The sequence below is a fragment of the Heteronotia binoei genome, chromosome 1 (genome assembly GCF_032191835.1).
Source record: "Heteronotia binoei isolate CCM8104 ecotype False Entrance Well chromosome 1, APGP_CSIRO_Hbin_v1, whole genome shotgun sequence".
NCBI lineage: Eukaryota > Metazoa > Chordata > Lepidosauria > Squamata > Gekkonidae > Heteronotia > Heteronotia binoei.
The window spans coordinates 158,775,829-158,795,304 of NC_083223.1; the positions used below are offsets into that span (position 1 = coordinate 158,775,829).

The 19,476-nt window shown below is 48.0% G+C and overlaps 1 protein-coding gene across 1 annotated transcript in view; it reads right to left on the reverse strand.

The window, feature by feature from the left end:
* Positions 1-19,476, reverse strand: part of NID1 (nidogen 1) — an 87,525-nt gene that overhangs the window by 64,459 nt on the left and 3,590 nt on the right. The gene's annotated exons all lie outside the window — the stretch shown is intronic.

The following is a 19,476-nucleotide window of genomic DNA, read 5'->3' on the forward strand; positions in this document are numbered from 1 at the left end:
CCTGGAATAATGGAAAACTAAAGGCACCGCCAGACATTGCAAGAAAAAACAGGTTGCTTACCTGTAACTGATGATCTTCGAGTGGTCATCTGTGCAGTCACACACATGGGTTCTCCACCTGGAACAAACCTGACCTTGGAGAATTTAAAGCTAGCCTAGGCGTTTATTTTGGTGCGCATTCCCTCTCGGTCTGGGGAGCAGGCATCCACTGCGCATGCCTGGAGCGAGGGGAAGGCGCTCCACCCACCCAGTTTCTTGTAGCCGCTGTATAGAAAAAAATGTTAACAGAGTATAGACCAGCAGTGGGGAAGGCTGGGCAGGCAGGCGTGACTGCACAGATGACCACTCAAAGATCATCAATTACAGGTAAGCAACCGGTTTATCTTCATCGTGGTCTCTGTGCAGTCCCACACATGGGTGACTGGTAAGCTGAAGTGCACGGAGGCGGGTGCTGGTTCTATAATAGAAAAACATGTGTTAACCATGAATATAGGAATAAAAAGTATTGTACTTACAGGGGCAAGATTGGAGACATCAGTTAAAAATGGAATGAAGTACAGCCTGCCCGAAGGATATGTCTCGCCGAGCATGAACGTCTAAGGCATAGTGCGTGGCAAATGTAGATGGAGAAGACCAGACTGCAGCGGCACAGATGTCCTCCATTGGTACGCCTCTACAGAAGGCTGATGATGTGGAGAGAGCTCGAGTGGAATGAGCTCGCAAGTGTTCAGGTACGGGATGTTTAGCCAGTTGGTAGCATAAGGTGATGGCAGCCACAATAAACTTTGAAAATCTCTGGGTAGAGATTTTGTGCCCCTGCTTAATTTATTTATTTATTATTACGTTCAACTTAAGAGTTCTGTAGGCTACGAAGAGTCTAGGGTCTTTACGGAAGGGACGTGTCCTTTCAATATAGTAAGCGAGGGCCCGACGTATGTCAAGACTGTGTAGGGTCCGTTGGCCCGCATCACAAGGTATTTGAAAGAAGGAAGGTAAGGTGGTCGACTTTCCCAAATGATACGGTGAAACGACTTTTGGTAAAAATGCAGGGTCAGGGCGTAGAGTCACTCTGTCATGGTGGAAGATAGTATATGGAGGATCTGACCAAAAAGAACAAACGTCACTGACTCTTCTGCCAGATGTGAGTGCCACTAGCAAAGCCGTCTTCCATGACAAGAGATGCAGTGGGATAGATGCCATTGGCTCAAAGGGGGGTTTCATTAGTTGGCTCAGAACAAGAGATAAGCTCCATGTCGGTTGCAGTTGGCGAATTGGAGGCTGAAGATGTAAAATGCCCTTAAGGAAGGCTTTTGTTGCGGAATGGGAGAAGACAGTCCGTCCTTTGATATGAGGATGAAGGGCTGAGATAGCAGCCAAGTGAACCTTTAGGGAGGAATAGGTCGGACCTGAGTTAGATAAGGATAAGGTGTAGGTCAGAATTTGAGCTATGGAAGATGATTCAGGAAGAAAATCGTGTAAAGCAGCATACATTGAGAAGCGCTTCCACTTGTGCAAGTAGGACTTTCTAGTGGAAGGTTTTCTGGCATTAAGTAAAACATGTCTGACTTCTGAGGGAAAATTTAGAAACTGATTCTCCAGGCAGTCAGTCACAGAAGTCCCAGGTCGTGCTGCAGGACTTTGCAGTCCTGTTGAGAGATGAGATCTCGAACTTGGGAAAAGTGATGAAACACACTGTTTGAGAAAAGAAGCAGGGTAGTGAACCATGGTTGGCGGGGCCACCAAGGAGTGATAAGGATACAGTTGGTCCAGTCCAGCCGGATTTTCTGCAGCGTTCTCGTTATCAGAGGGATAGGAGGGAACAGGTAGTGTAGTGGTCCTGACCACGAGTGGAGGAAGGCATCTCCCGCGGATTGCGTGGATGGAGGGCCTCGAGTATAGAAGTGTGGTCATTGGGCGTTGTCTGGAGAGGCAGAGATGTCTATGGCCAGAACCCCGAACGTCTTGAAGACTGCCTGATATTTGAGGGTCCATTTGTGGTCGTTCACAAGGTGACGACTTAGAGTGTCTGCTTGCACATTCTGGATTCCCGGCAAATGTAAAGCTGTTAGGAATATGTTGTGAGCAATGCTTCAATGCCAGAGGGATAAGGCCCGTCTGCAGAGAAGCAGTGCCTCCCTGACAGCTGATGTAAAATACGGTTGCCACGTTGTCCAATGTGACCTGGATGTGCTGACCGTGGATGGATGGTAGGAATGACTTGAGCTCTCTGTGGACTGCCAAGAGTTCCAGACAGTTGATATGAAGGGATTTCTCATAGGCTGTCCACTGTCCTTGCACTGTTAGTGTCCCGAAGTGAGCTCCCCAGCCCCACCTCGAGGCATCGGTCGTGACAATGGCTGACGGGGGCGACCGTATGAACAGCATTCCGGTCAGAAGATGATGTGCCACCGTCCACCATTCCAAAGTTGGGAGAATGTGGTGTGGAACAGTGAATAGAGTCATTTGGTGTTGTCAATGCGGGCAGAACATCCGGACGAACCATAGTTAGAGAGGAAGCATGCGGAGTTTTGCAGAGCACAGGACCGAGGTTGTGGCCGCCATAAGTCCCAGCATACATTAAAATATGAAGGCTGTTTGGGTAGGGTGCAACATGATGGTAGTAGCGAGAGATTGAATGTGATGAACCCTGTATGCAGGGAGGTAGGGCCTGTGTGATATCGTTGATAGGCGTGCACCTATGAACTGAATGTCTTGTGCAGGAGTCAGGTTGGATTTTGTCAGGTTGACCTGAAGACCCAATGAAGACAGGAGAGACAGAATGGTTGAGATGTCCTTTTGAAGTTGCTCTTTGGATTGGGCCACAACGAGCCAGTCGTCTATGTAAGGGTATATGGAAATTTTTTGTTGACGGAGCATCGCCTCCACCACTGCCCTGCACTTTGTGAAGACTCTTGGTGCAGTCGAAAGGCTGAAGGGTAATAGAATTGGTAGTGCTGGTCCCTGACGGCGAACCGCAAGAATCTTCTGTGGTGATGGTTGATGGTAAGGTGGAAATAGGCGTCCTGAAGGTCTATCGATGCCATCCAAGCATCTTTTGGAATCAGTGATAGGATAGACTGCAGGGTTATCATGCGGAATTTTTTGTAAAGGATATGGCGATTGAGTTTGCGGAGGTCCAGTATTGGACGTTGTCCCCCGTCTCTCTTTGGAACCAGGAAGTATTGAGAATAGAACCCTGTGCGATGGAACTGCGGTGGGACTGATTCTATGGCTGCCTTGTCCAGCAAGGCGGAGTTCTCTTCCTAAAGAGGGAGGGATGGGGGAGTGCGTATAAACCGATGGAACCTCGGGGGTGAATTGAACTCTAGGGAGTAGCCCCTGTGGATGATCGCCAGGACCCAGGAATCCGATGTTATGGATTCCCACATGGGGTAGAATGGACGCAGTCTCGTGATGTCTGTTCGGTGTTGTGGTTGGAGAGGAGATGGTATTATGAAGTCAAAGAGGCTGTTTTGAAACTGGAGTAGCCTTCTTTGTGGTCTGTGCCCGAGGTCTTTGATGGAAGGGCTGTTTGGCTGGTGGAGCTTTGCGCTTTCAGAAGTCAGCCTGCCTAGGTGAGTGAGGGCGTTTATAATAGGATGGTTTCCAGACTCTCTGTCTATTAGGTTGAGACTGCTGTTGATTGACTCCTAATCTCCTAGCCCGTTTTCTACTGCATCAACAGTGGTCAGGATGTCATCCGTAGTAGCATTGAACAGGCCCTGGCCGTTGAAGGGTAGATCTTTGATTTTAAATTTGATATCTGGCTGCAATGAAGAGGAATGGAGCCAGGCATGATGGTGCAAGGCGATGGATGAGGCCATGGTTCTGGATGAACAAGCAACAATGTGATGAACCAAACTGATTTGCTGTTTGCTGACTCTAGCAAGCTCTTGTAGGATATGGGATGCTTGTTTCTGAGCGGAGTCAGGCAGAGATGGAACCATAGCGGTAAGTTGGGATGTCAAATTGAAGGTATAGGCCGAAAAGTATGCCAGGTAATTATGAATCTTAGAAGTTGCAGTGGAAAGGGAATAAATTTTCCTCCCCAAAGTGTCTAATTTTTTCTCTTCTTTCTCAGGTGGGACTGGATGACGTGTTTGCTTGGATTTGGATGAGGAGTGCACGAACATGGAATTTGGTGCAGGATGGTTAAATAAAAATTTGGAGTCTGGAGCATGGATTTTGTATAAAGATTCAATCCTCTTAGATGTAGGTGGAACCAATGCGGGCTTATCCCAAACCTCCTTTAAGCCTTCTAGGTGAAGAGGGAGCATAGGGAGGAAGGAGCCTGCCGGCAGGTCCGCATGAACTAGATCATGTACTACATCTGATACTCTTGGTAAGTCAATATGAGCTTTATGTTAAGAGTATTAGCCATGTTAGTAAGCAGGTCTAAGTATGCCTTGGATCCTTCAAATGGTGAGAGATTGGCCGGTTTGGTAATGTCAGAGACAGGTGATGCTGGTGCAGACGCTGTAGATTGAGAAGAATCTGAGTGTTCAGCTTCGGAGTCCTCTGGAACATCAACGGGAGTCATACGTTGGTCGTATGCAGGCTTGGTCGGTATCAAGATAGCCTTACTCGAAGGCATCAGCTGGGTAGGTTGGATTATCTGCTGTTTTGATGGAGCCGAAAAGGCAGATGTTGAAGGGGCTGGTGATAAAGGTTTTGACTCTTGACTGTAATGTTGAGGTTGATGAGGAGGTGAACTTTCATCGTGTTGAGAGCAGGAAAGCTCCTCATAGTACCGGGGTCGATCATGGTACCAAGGTTCACGGCATCTTGACTGGTAAATTTCATCATGGTACCAAGGATGGTAGGACTTCACGGTGCCGGGATCGATGGGTCTCGCAAGATGGTGATCTATAGTATTGTTGGTGTCTATGCGGAGACGGTGACCTGGAGCGCGATGGGCTGTAGTAATAATAACGATCCCTACGTTGGCTTGGGGACTGTTCAGTATAAACCTGAGTGGCCAGATCCCTGTGTGTTGAGGGCTCTCGATGTGAAGGAGAGGCAGCCGAATCTTTGAGGGTGCGAGGCATCGACACCTCCCGGAACAAGTGTGTCCCTAGGAGATTAGCTCGCTGACCTCGAAGTCGAAGGGATGGGTCCAAAGATTCAGTGGCAAGGATGTCTTCAGGTAGGGATTCATGAACTGATGGAGATCTGGATTGGATGTGGACGACCTCATCGGTTATGACGTCGATGGAAGTTGAAAGCTCCGCCAGAACAGTTGGTGCCATTGGAAGTGGATGTCGCTGGGTGAGTCGAAGCCATGGTATGGTCGGAGGACCTCGAGTCAGAGGGCTGACGATCCGTCTTCAGTGTGGATTTTGGTGTTTAATCCGAATGGCGTTTGGAGGACGATTCCAATCGATGTTTTTTCTTGGACTCATCGGATTTCTTGGAGTGTTTTCTGGACTTATGCTTACTGAGAGCCGATGCCATGGAAGCTGCCGATCGAACCACGTCCCTTTGCAAAGTTAGGGAAGGTGGCGAAGTCTGAGACCCAGAAGCGTGGGACATTACAGGCCGCAACGAGGACTCTAAAAGGTGGCTTTTAAGTCTGGCCGCATGATTTTTTCTGGCCTGTTTCCCGAACTGACTGCAATGAACACGGGTATCGGTTCTGTGGGTCTCCCCCAGACAAAAAAGGCATAGAGAGTATCCGTCGGTCGAGGGAATTTTGGTCCCACACCGGGTACACTTTTAAAAAGTTGTTTTGGAGTCCTTCCCTTCCATATACCCGGGAGGGGGGGGAGGGAGGAAAGGAAAATAGCAGAGAAGATAAGTCCTTTATATATATACTGGTATATATGTAACGATACCAGTCGGTGAAGTAGAAGAAGAAGAGAAGTCGTGAAGGAAAAAACACGGTGAAGTTGTAGGAGATGCAACAAGGTAGGTGTATCCCGAACGGCAGTTAGAAAGAAACTGGATGGGTGGAGTGCCTTCCCCTCGCTCCAGGCATGCGCAGTGGATGCCTGCTCCCCAAGCCAAGAGGGAATGCGTGCCAAAATAAACGCCTAGGCTAGCTTTGAATTCTCCGAGGTCAGGTTCATTCCAGGCGGAGAACCCATGTGTGGGACTGCACAGAGACCACAATGAAGATCATGGAGTCTCTGCAGTTCTTGTATCTTCATGTGTGGGACTGCACAGAGACCACAATGAAGATCATGGAGTCTCTGCAGTTCTTGTATCTTCATCTGTTTTCCCTGTAATGTCTGGTTTTATACAACATGCTTTGCCACAACATTGCTACTGCATCAGATCACTGGCTTTTGGTAGAGGAAGAAAACATTCAACAGGATGGTGTCATGTTAAGCATTACTCAAAACCAGACAAGAACTCTTATAATATCTCCTATAATATCTAGGTGGGGTCTAATGACAGAGTAAAGTGTCATACTATCCAACGTCAGTTTCCAATCTTGTGTTTCACAAAAACTTGGATAATGGACATTTGTATGGAACACCAACAAGAAGGAATATGGGACTGAAGGAGTTAGCCCCTTGGACACCAGCTGTTCCCACCACCACCAATTCCTTCTGCCTCCCAGTCCCAGCCAAGTTTTGACACCAGGAAATAAATTCTGCTGTGAGAAAAGTAGACTGCGAAGAGGCTATGCAAAGGTGGGGAGCAGAGAAAGAGTTCAGTGTGACTCCCAGGAACAAAATGCTCCTGTCACTGTCAACTCTCTTACAAATTCTCCACCCCTGAAATCACTATTTGGCAGATACAAACTCATGTTTATCAAACTAACACAATCTTTAAGACAAAGGCTGATTCTACAGATACAAAGGAAAGAATGAGATGCTAGAATGGACTGTGCCCATTCAGGATTTAGGTGAGAAAAGTAATCTACCAGTTCAGTGCAGTTAAAAATTCTAATCTCCTAGCCATGTTCTGAGTAATCTGAGACTGCTTCTAAATGTCAAGAAAAAAAATGCAGCAGCTTCCATCTTTGCTGTTTACAATGCATCCTTGCTGTTTCCTCACCAAGATAAGATCACCAGTCCAGACATTCTTTCTCAGGCCAACTCACCAAACATTCAGGCTCTTCTCAAACAGTCACAGCTGTTTTGATTGGAGACCTATATAGAGGGTGCCAAATGAACACAAATCTTCTGGTTGATGCTAAATCCCAACCTGGTCCAAAACTCTGATATAAAAATGTCTGCAACAATGACCTGATATATATCAATAAAATTAAAGTTATGGCAAGCAATAGGGAATATTTGGTTTTGTGGACTCTGATCAGGAATGGCATGGAAATCTGTAATACTAAATAGATCCTTGAGGAATCTAGGTGGGTCTGCAATATGTCATTATGACCCTCTCATTGTTGAACTGACACATACAGCAGGTCCTTCCAATCTCGGATTGGCCTCTATATACCAGTGAGCAAACACTTATATCCCTAAATAAATTTCCCTAAATTGTGCTAAAATTGCAGAAGTCCAAACATATTTTACCCTTAAATATAATACCCTATAGTGGGGGACCCCAGTGTGGTGCCCATGGACACCATGATGCCCACCACCTCGCCAAATGTTTTTAGAAAGTGGGTAGGGTCAGGTGGGGGTTTTGCCCAGCAAGGCTTCTGATTGGCCATTGGAGATTTTTTAAAATGTTGCTTTGGCAGCAGCTGCCATCACAGCACAAGGATCTTCACTGTGTGACTGAAGCGAACCTGTGGCAGCCATGTTGTGGCTGGCTCCACCTCCTGCAGCAGCCGTTTTGTGGCAGCCATTTTCTTGCTGTGCCCATTACCCTGTGCCAGAAGTCCAAAGGTGCCTGCAGGTTCAAAAGGGTTGGGGACACCTGCCCTGCTGTTAAGTGCCCCAACATCAGACTTTTATGAGACCACTAAAGAGGATCTGGGAGGGAAAGGGTTAAGAGAATTCTCTCACTTGGGTACACTTGGCAGTTGGCCCCTCCCTCTCATTGGTTAGATGTTGAGCCTCTTTGGCTGTTGCTTGCCTTTCCGTTTCATCTTATATAAGGATTCTCTTCTTCTGTCTCTCTCTTACCCTGATTTGGAGCTGCAGCGTGTAAACCTATTTTTGAAGTTAATCTGTTCACAATATGTTCAATGTACCTACATGAATATGTCATGTAAGATGTGCTTCTATTTTTTAAAGTAACATTTCTTTCTCTTGTTACCATTGGACTCTGATCATCATCTGTAATTTGTTTGAACAGCATTTTCCCCTTAACCGGGAAATGTGGGGGATCAGGGATATGGCATAAAGCTTCTCTGCTTCCAAGGCAAATGACTTTTTAAAACATTTAACCCAATATAAAAACCCAGAGCATTTTCATATTACTAAGCTTGCCATATCACTCTGTTGCTTGATCTAAAATATGGTATGCCTGTCACTCATTGGGTCATTAGCTAGCCTGAATTCCCAGGATCACTTCCTGGCCTCCGACAAGGGAGCAGCCCCACAGCTAGGGTTCATGCAGGGAGAAGGCCACAGGGAGGAGGCTGTGGGGGTGGGAGCAGGAAGCTGGAGAGGCTGGGGGCTGCTCCTCTCCCTCCCTCACATGATTTAAATTGCATGGGAGGGACATGCAGGAGCAGCCACTACCACGGTGCCCTTCCCATACAATTTAAAGGGACAATTGATCAGCGGGCTGTTTAAATGACACGGGACATGCAGTGGTTGCTCCTGGGTGCCCCTCACATGATTTAAATTGCACAGGAAGGGGAGTGAGAGGAGCAGCTCTGAGATGGGGGGTGAGGGGCCCAAGAAAACTGTCAGGGGCTGGGCCCTGTAGTAGGGTTGCCAAGTCCAATTCAAGAAATATCTGGGGACTTTGGGGGTGGAGCCAGGAGACTTTGGGGGTGGAGCCAGAAGACATTAGGGGTGGAGCCAAGATCAAGGCTGTGACAAGCATAATTGAACTCCAAAGGGGGTTCTGGCCATCACATTTAAAGGGACAGCACACCTTTTCAATGCCTTCCTTCCATAGGAAATAATGAAAGATAGGGGCACCTTCTTTTGGGGCTCATAGAATTGGACCCCCTGGTCCAATATGTTTGAAACTTGGGGGGTATTTTGGGGAGAGGCACTAGATGCTATACTGAAAATTTGGTGCATCTACCCCAAAAAACAGCCCCCCCCCCAGAGCCCAAGATACCCGCAGATCAATTCTCCATGATTTTCTATGGGAATAAATCTCCATAGGGAATAATAGAGTTCCCAGCAGACATTTCCCTCCCCTCCCCCCGCTTTCTGATGACCCTGAAGCGGGGGGAAAGTCTCCAAACTGGGGGATCCCCTGCCCCCACCTGGGGATTGGCAACCCTACCCTGTAGGCCTCCAGTTAGCTGTGGGCCTGCAAGGGACCCTCTGAGGCAGCACACAGGGTGGCCCTGCCAGGCATCTCCTCAAACACTTGTTTACAACAAACCACTTTTACAGTACATCCAGCCATTGTTTAATGCTCCTTAGACCTCTGTCCCTTCCCACAGTAAACAGTCCTTCCCTTTACTACTATTCCATGCCCCCACCAGTTCCCTTGGTCCCACCGCAGTCCTGGGTACTTCTTCCGCTAGTAGGTCTAGCACTGCCATGGTCTGGCCATGAGCCCCATGTCCCCGCCCCAGTCCAGGGCTACCAATTCTCTTAGACCCCACTGTTTATCCATCCTCAGTAGGGGCCTTTCTCCTCCCAGCAGCCCCTTCTAGTCTTGATCAAAAAAACTGGAACCGGCGTAAGCAATAGAAATAACAGAAAAAGCACCAGAAGCATGTATGTTTAAGTGCAAACTTAAATGAAACTTAGAAACAAAACTAAGGAACACCAAGCTTTCAACATATGAATTTTCCCACACAGTCTTTCAGTAGCCCTGTAAATCGGCTTCCTTTGAGTAGACTCAGTTGTGGATGAATGCTTTTTTCCTCAGTGCCCGACTCCTAATGATGCGGAGAGAGTAAGGAAGGAACAGCTTATGAAAGGACTCCTCACGGTTTCGATCACTTCATCAGCCTCCTTCTCCCGACGTGAACGCTTTTTTGCCGGCAGCAACTGATGAGAGCGTGCATAGACCCATGTTGAAAAAATTGAGCTGAGGCTCCGTATAACGTCCGAAAGTCTGTGTAACTACTGAAAGACTGTGTGGGAAAATTCATATGTTGAAAGCTCAGTGCCCCTTCTAGTCTGGCTGGCACTGTCATCCCCTCCAGCCTCTGTAGGCCTTGCCCAGGCCTCCACTGCACTGTCCAGCTCTACCCCAGTCTTGGAGCCATCCACCAGCTTTCTTGCATACTCTGGGTTGACAGTCACTCCTGCACACTCCTTAGGTAACACAACCATCCCTCCTCAGCTCTTCCACCTGCCAGCCTTTAAACCACCTGGCCAGGAGGCAGCAGCACATCACTTTTGGCCCAGTCACATTGATCTCCAACTCAGCCATGGGAGGCACCAAGCTGCCATTTGGGATTCATGGGGCCAGCTTGCCAGCCACACCCAGCTTTCCCAAGTTTCTAGGCCTTCTAGATCCAGAGATAGAAAGCAAAATGTGAAGGCAGTTTTCCATTTACATTATGCTTTGGGAAGCATAATTCTGTCTCCCCTCTGTAATGGCTATCCTAAACATTTTGATCCAATTAAGGTACAAAAATCTGTTGTCTGCTCTTGCTCTAGCTTAGGAATCCCCAAATTCTATGGGCACTGTTGGATTTTTGAGAAAGGGACACCACCACAAAATGACTGTGATGAAAGGAGGGATGAAACACAAAATGGCTGCTATGTGGGGGGGGGGGGGGACACACAATATGCAGGAAAATTCAGTCTAAGACAAGTACCTTTCTATGATGTTGTTTCTGAATGGATGGTCCTTGTAGACCAAAAGGAGAGGCTTCCTGGGTTTTAGAAGCCCCTCCAGATCCACCGAGATAGGTAGGAAAGCCAGGATGGGCCCTTAACTTTAAGGAAGCCCATAGGTGGAGATCACTTATATAGTTTAACAGAAAATACCACATATAACTGAAGAATCGTATTACTAAAGACGCCTTCTTTCATGTTACAAACCTTATTTGGAAAGTGTTAAATAGTGGGTTCGATACATGGAGAGGCGAAGTTGCAGTGATCAAAGCTCTCTACTGCGATTACAGCATGGTAATAGACAGACTAAGACTGCTAAACTGGGCCAATGAGGCCAACTATGTACACTCCAAGTTCCCGCGCTTGAATGCCATTGGGTCATTTGAACCAGCAGGGGGCTGATGATTCGACCGGGGAAGCAGAGATTTGGATCCTGCTTCTCATTGTTCCCAAGTCCCAAAGCTCAGTCCTCAAGGCTCCAATGAGCCAGGCAGGAACTATCATTCTCTTTGAAACATAAAGTCCACATACACAACAGAAAGTGATCTTTTGTTTACTAAATAATTTGTTTTCCAGTTTCATTTTTTCCTCTCTCAAATGGCAAAAACTAACATCATGCACTTATGCAGCATCAGGTGCTGCAGTGCTCCTTCTCTCAAATATTGTGCATACTTATAACTTTTCATTTATACTTCTAAACTCCAAATAAATAGTATGCTAAGATATATGATGAATTTTATGAGTTAAAAGCAGTAAAATACGTTTAGGTGTGATAGCAAAGTAAGTATTGCATATATTTCCATTTCCTCAAAAATTCTCTTTAACTCCCCCCCCTCAAGTTTTTTTCTCATAGGTCCGAAATTTCTGGAAATTTGCTACCGTAAGGTGAAAAGTGAGTAGGGCAAAGGCAGTTAAGCTAGTAAGAGTAGGGAGAGAAGGAGGAGATGAAGGGGAAGCTGGTAGAGTTGCCAGGTCTGATTCAGGAAATATCTGGGGACTTGGGGGGGGGGGGGGGTGGAGCCAGGAGACTTTTCCATTCCCTAAATAAATAAATAAAAATACAACAGTGCAGTTCCCCTGAACACAGTCTTCATTTCCTCATCCTCTTTTTTTGCCTACCCTGGCAGCTGCACTTCCATTAAATGAAAGTGAAATTTGTCATATCCCCACAAGTCCCCTTGTCAGGCTTTGGATGCATTTGCATGCATCCATTTTTAAGGGACACTCACACATACTCACAAAGCAGTCAAAATAAAGAGAATTTGCAAGTCCACACTTTTGCATTCTCAGTGGCACAATGTACTCACAGGAATTTCTGAATGTAACAAATTTTAACAAGTTTCTTCAGACAGGAACAGGAAAGGAGAGAAGTTTTGGGGTGCAGTTTTCCTCCATCCCATAATCAGGTTCAAGCTAACTCTTTCTGATTCATTTTACTATAGAAATGACTTCTGAAGTGAATGCAAAACAGAAGGACTCTGGTCTCTGCTTTTCTCATAGCTTCACACAGTTGCGACTCTGCCTGCTCACCCTCCTGCTTTCCTGCTGCTGAGATTTAAAGGCACACATAGGTTCCAAAATACAAACAGTTGCAAGCATCTTCTAAGCCTGCCAAGGTTTAAAGGCACATGGTAGCTGTTGGAGCTGGCTGGTGGCAGAGAGGAACCTGCAAAACCAGGGGATCCCCTGCTAGGATCTAGGGACTGGCAAGCCTAAAAGCCAGAGAGAAAAGCCAGGGAAGGCCCCTTCTTTTGCCATACATATATGATGTAACCAGCAGATGTGCAGAACTACAAGTAAAGACAATGACAATGATTAAATAAGAAAGACATGCATACACTGTGCTTGAGTATGCAAAAAGTGCCTTTCCTTCAAGTAATCACAGCATTCCAGAAATGAGGGACAATTTACAACATCCCATATTCTCACCTTTCCCTCTTACTTCCTTACAGTTTACCACACACAACCGACCCATATTTTATCTGCCCACAACATTTGTACAACTCCTAGCTTTTGCAAGTTTTTCTGGAGACAGAATTCATCCTTGCTTTTTAGGGTATAACCCCATTTAATCTGACAGGACATAACCATGATATATGTTTAGGAATCAGTGCTTCTGAGTTATACAGATGACTAAATAAATTTACAGGATGCAAGAAAAGATGCCAAACACACTTTATACACGAGTCTGCCTCAATTAGCTAATGGAATTTGTGAAAGGCAGAATGAGGATCAGAAAGCAGGAAAACAAAGTAGATCAACAGTTTCAGGGTTTGGAAGAACAAACCAAAGTTTTTAAACAACTGGAAATCTCTTGGCTTGGCTTCGCGAACGAAGATTTCAGAAGGGTGCAATAGTCCACGTCTGCTGCAGGCTCGCTGGTGGCTGACAAGACCAATGCGGGACAGGCAGGTCCGGCCACAGTGGCTGCAGGGAAAAGTCTGATTTAGGATTGGTGCTGTAGCAGTGCGATTCTTCCTCAATCTCCTTTTGTCCTCAAGACCAGCTATGCGTGCGTTCTCAAAGGAAGAGACAGCCTGGTGGATGGTGTGTCTCCATGCTTTGCGATCTGAGGCTAGGTCAGACCACTGGTGATGGTTGATGCGACAGGTGCCAAGGGATTTCTTCAAGGAGTCCTTGTACCTCTTCTTTGGTGCCCCTCTATTTCGATGGCCGGTGGAGAGTTCGCCATACAGGGCAATCTTGGGAAGGCGGTGGTTTTCCATCCTAGAAATATGCCCTGCCCAGCGCAGCTGCGTCTTCAGCAGCAGTGCCTCAATACTGGTAACCTCCGCCCGCTTGAGGACTTCAGTGTTGGTCACAAAGTCACTCCAGTGGATGTTGAGGATGGTGCGAAGGCAGCGCTGATGAAAGCGCTCGAGGAGTCGCAGGTGATGACGGTATAAAACCCACGATTCGGAGCCGTAGATGAGGGTTGTCATCACAACCGCTTTGTAAACATTGATCTTTGTGCCTTTTTTCAGATGCTTGTTGCTCCACACTCTTTTGTGCAGTCGGCCAAATGCACGGTTTGCCTTTGCCAGCCTGTTGTCAATCTCCTTATCGATCTTGGCATCTGTGGAGATGATGCATCCCAGGTAGCTGAACTGCTGGACTGTTTTCAGAACTGATTCACCCACAGTGATGCAGGGAGGATGATAATCTTCCTGGGGTGCAGGCTGGTGGAGAACTTCTGTCTTCTTCAGACTAACTTCTAGGCCAAATAGCTTGGCAGCCTCTGCAAAGCAGGACGTCATATGCTGCAGAGCTGATACCGAGTGGGAGACGAGTGCAGCATCATCAGCAAACAGTAGCTCTCGGATGAGTTTTTCCATCGTCTTGGAGTGGGCCTTTAGTCGCCTCAGGTTGAACAGGCTGCCATCGGTGCGATAGCGGATGTAGACACCATCATCATCATCTAGATCTACTGCGGCTCTTTGAAGCATCATGCTAAAGAAGATCGTAAAGAGAGTTGGCGCGAGAATGCAGCCTTGCTTTACACCTGTGCCTATTGAGAAGGGCTCCGAGAGGTCGTTGCAGTGTCTGACTTGGCCTCGCTGGTCTTCGTGTAGCTGGATGATCATGCTGAGGAACCTTGGGGGACATCCTAAACGTTCCAAGATTTGCCACAGGCCTTTCCTGCTAACGGTATCGAAGGCTTTGGTAAAGTCGACAAAAGTCACATACAGAGCCTTGTTCTGTTCCCTGCATTTCTCTTGGAGCTGCCTGAGAACAAATACCATGTCGGTGGTGCTCCTGTTAGCTCTGAAGCCGCACTGGCTCTCTGGGAGGAGTTCTTCTGCAATGGTGGGCACCAGTATGTTCAGGAGTATTCTGGCAAGGATTTTGCCTGCGATGGAGAGCAGGGTTATCCCCCGGTAGTTGGAGCAGTCTGACTTTTCCCCTTTGTTCTTGTATAGGGTGATGATGATTGCATCGCGAAAGTCCTGTGGTAATTTGCCTTGTTCCCAGCAGGTGACAAGTACTTTGTGAAGTGAGCTATGTAGTACTGTGCCCCCATGCTTCCAGATCTCTGGTGGAATTCCATCAACTCCTGCTGCCTTGCCACTTTTCAGTTGCTTGATGGCTTTAACAGTCTCTTCTAGGGTGGGGATCTCATCCAACTCTGTTTTCACTGGTTGAAGTGGGGTGAGGTGGATTGCTGAATCTTGAACTACGCGGTTGGCACTGAAGAGAACCTGAAAATACTCTGACCACCGGTTCAGTATGGATGCCTTGTCTGTGAGGAGCACTTGGCCGTCTGCACTATGCAAGGGACTCTGAGCCTGATATGATGGACCATATACTGCCTTCAGGGCTTCGTAGAACCCTCTTAAATCACCAGTGTCTGCACACAGCTGGGTTCTCTCTGCAAGCTTGGTCCACCAATCGTTCTGAATGTCTCGAAGCTTGCGCTGGAGGTTGCTACATGCAGCGCGAAAGGTTGCTTTTTTCCCAGGACAGGAGGGCTGAGCAAGATGTGCTTGGTAGGCAGATCTCTTTTTCCGCCAGTAAATCTTTGATCTCTTGATTGTTCTCATCAAACCAGTCCTTGTTCTTCCTTGTGGAGAACCCGAGGACTTCTTCAGAGATCTGCAGGATGGTAGCTTTTAGGTGTCCCCAGAGTGCTTCTGGAGAAGGGTCTGTGGGGCAACTGAGGTCCTCAATTCTTGACTGGAGTTCTGCCTGGAAGGCAGCTTTAACTTCAGCTGACTGGAGACTGCCAACCTGAAACTTCCTCCGAGGGATACCTCCTCTCCTGGGTGTGGGTTTAAAGTGAAGACAGAGATTGCAGCGTACAAGACGATGATCCGTATGACATTCCGCACTGGGCATTACTCGGGTGTGTAAGACATCTCGAAGGTCTCTCTGGCGCACCAGAATGTAGTCGATAAGGTGCCAGTGCTTGGACCGTGGGTGCATCCAGGTTGTCTTCAGACTGTTCTTCTGCTGGAAGATAGTGTTGGTGATGGTGAACTGGTGCTCCATGCAGAATTCTAGCAGGAGGCGCCCGTTGTCATTGCAGTTGCCAATGCCGTGTTTGCCAAGTACTCCTTTCCAGGCTTCCGAGTCTTTACCTACTCTGGCATTGAAGTCGCCAAGGATGATCACCTTGTCCTCTGTAGGGGTCTTCCGTACGAGGTTGTGTAGATCAGCATAGAACTTGTTCTTTTCTGCAGGATCTGCTTGAAGGGTTGGGGCATACACACTGAAGAGTGTTGCATGCTGCTTGTTTTGAAGTGGGAGGCGCATGGACATGATGCGATCTGAGTGACCTGTTGGCAGTTTTTCGAGTTTGGAGGCAATGGAGTTCCTGACCATGAAGCCAACGCCAGAAAGGCGGCTCTCAGCCTTTGACTTACCCGACCAGTAGAGGGTATAGCCAGCACCGTGTTCTTGAAGACTACCTTCCTCAGGGAAACGGACCTCACTGAGAGCTGCTATGTCGATATTCAACCTGAGAAGTTCGTGGGCAACTAGAGCAGAGCGTCGTTCAGGGCGACCACTGTCTACTGTGTCAAGCATGGTTCTGATGTTCCGACACGCAAGCTTTAGTCTTTGCACACTTTGTGAGGCAGATGCATGCCTTTTCTTTGTTGTTATTTTTTGACCGCAAATAAGGATGCCCGTTGACCGCGGCTAGCCAACTGGGGTGGAGGAGACGAGCTTTGTTTAGGCCACCTTTTCTAGGCCCCTCTCCATGTGGAGCAAGCAGTGCTGTCCCTAGATAAGGCTGCTTGGTCGTTCAGGGTGCTGCCGAAAAATGCTTTCGTCTCCGGGTTAGCATCAGGCGACCAATACCCTGAACCACCTACATGCAGGATCGGGACTGCGGCTTCCAGTGGCACCTTCCACCTGCCGTTTCGCCCCTTGCCCATCGCTGCAGGACTTGATGCGTTGTGGGTTGTGTATGTGGATATGCCCTTCAGGCCTGCGCAGAGGAATTTTTTATGTTAAGCGCAGTGTGCGCGGTACTGGCTCCACCCTTTCACCTGGTGGTCATCTGCCATGGCCCAGTAAGCCGGGACGCCGGCAGCGAGTCCTCCAGGTGGTAGGTGTTACATTAATGAGCTCTATCTGCCCGGGTTTAATGTTAGAGTTTTCCTTCTCTTAGGCTGGTGAGGTTGGTGGGCCCAGCCTGCCCATCCGGTTATACCGCCGGACAATTCGGTCACACCATGACGTAGCAAACTCTGTGAAAAACGGGGGGGACCAGCGAGAAGGTGTTGCTACGGATGCAGTAATGCAGGAGAGGCCATTGCAGTGACCATCTGCCAGGCATAGCCAGACAGTGACCACGCGGCGTTCACTACATCGGGAAGGAGAGGCTATGTATTGCGCATACACTTTCCCTGGGGGGGGGGGGTAGGATACCCAGAGGGAGCCCACCCCGCCGCCCCCCCACAACTGGAAATACTCAGCACATAAACCATATAGTGTAGGGACATTATTAACACATCCATGTAAGAGAAGGCTGGGTGCAATTAATGCTGGGGACACAGTACAGAGATAGGGGAGGGGGGTTAGCATTAAAACAGCAGAGCACATGCTTTGCACCAGTGTTCCCTCTAAACTGAGTTAGCATGAGCTAGCTCACAGATTTTTAGACTCCAGTTCACACATTTTTGTCTTAACTCAGGAAGGATGACCCCAGAGCACACTAATTTATGCAGTGGCTCACAACTTTAATGCCAGTAGCTCACAAAGTAGAATTTTTGCTCACAAGACTCTGCAGCTTAGAGGGAATATTGCTTTGCACATAGATTCAGTCCTTTACTTCTCTAATTAGTAGTTCTGGGGGAAGACTTCTACTTAAACTAAGGGCGTTTTCGCACTTAGCGTTTGCTACCGATATTCCACGGAGCAATTATGTCCGGACCATTTCCCTCGTTTTTGCACTATTGTGGAGTCGCTTTCCATGAAGCCCCAGCTCAAATCGTTTTCGCACTGGCATCGACTTGACTTCGATGCCATGTCAATCATTTTTTTTAAAGCGCAATTCCAGTTGCGTAATTGCGTAACAACGTAATAGAGAATCCCCCTTTTTTTCACGGGCAAACCATCACGTGACACTTCTGCTTAAGTATTGGCTGCAGCAGCAGCATCCTCTACACAGCCTACGCATCTCCGGTAGTCCCCACGCAAGCCCTTAGTCTTAGTGCGGCACTCATGCGCCGACCTCTTGTGTCCCATGGCATGCATTGCCCTAGATATTTCTTCGTAGACATCTATGTTTTTGTGGCTAGCGGCCAGCGCCTTCTGGATCTTATCCTCAGTCCAAATGGACAGCAAGGCTTCTGTTTCGCTCTCACGCCACGAAACACCACGAGCCCCCATTGGCTTGCTGCTGGATGCCATTGCACGTAGCTGCTGTGCGGTGGTGGAGGCAGTAAGCTGTTCAATGGCACCCAGCAATACCCGTCCCTTCTTCCTCCCAGTGTTCTGTTTGGCTCATGCAAATTGTGACGATCGCTGCTACTCGCCTACAAGCCGCCCTGGATGTGCATGTTAGCGGAGTTTCCTAAAACCTGCGGATCCACACCAGATCCACTCCACTGAGTTTGTTGTGGGAAATTCATCCCATCCCGCATCAACTGCTTTGTGGGCGGCACCCTCTTCCTTTCAGTCCTCCCACTCCATCCATCCCCTTGGGGCGTGCAATTCAAGTCATGTGACGATCGCTGCTACAAGCCGCCCTGAGCCATTCGTGGGAAGGGTGGGATATAAATCCCGAATAAAAAAAGGTTTCTCTCTTACATGGAAAATAACAAAAACTGCTTTTTGGTATAAAAAAATGGTTTTGGCTTTTACTCAGCGTAAACTCAAGGAAAACTACAGGAGCTATGAATTGGCAATTGAGGCTATTCAACCAAAGAATTTTTTTTTATTATTTCAAAGTATCGCTATTACGCAAGAAATGAGAAGTTTTAAAAAAAAATGGCCGGGCGGGCACTTTTGGGAAGCACCACGAACGGCTGATGATTGGCCAGGCTAGCTGCGTACATGATTTGAATTGCACGCCCCAAGGGGATGGATGGAGTGGGAGGACTGAAAGGAAGAGGGTGCCGCCCACAAAGCAGTCGATGCGGGATGGGATGAATTTCCCACAACAAACTCCGTGGAGTGGATCTGGTGTGGATCCGCAGGTTTTAGGAAACTCCGCTAACATGCACATCCAGATACTGCGGGGTGAAACTGCTGAAGCCCCGGATCAAACCATAACCGCGGAGCAACATATGTGAAATCGAGCAAAAGATCCGGAGGTAAATGGGATGCCACCCCGGAGTAAACGCTAATGCGAAAACACCCTAAGCCATTTTTTATACATTTGTGGCGGAACCGGCCCGATTCTGCCTTCAGACCCGGTCCCGTCAGCTCCCTATTGAGTCGCCAACTCCTGGAGGGAGCTATTTCTCCTCCTTCTCCTTGGGCGCGCTGCCACCACCTGCTCAGTCCCGGGATTCAGATTGAGAGGAACAGGACTCCCAATCCCCCTCTCCAGCTATGAGGCTAGGCCTCCAGGTCCTCTGCCACCCTGCTCTTGGGTTTCACAGAGACCTCAGCGCTTCTTTGGGGCACCCCTGGAGGACTGGCACCTTATCCAACTGCATGCCTTCCCCCTTCCCCGGGGCCC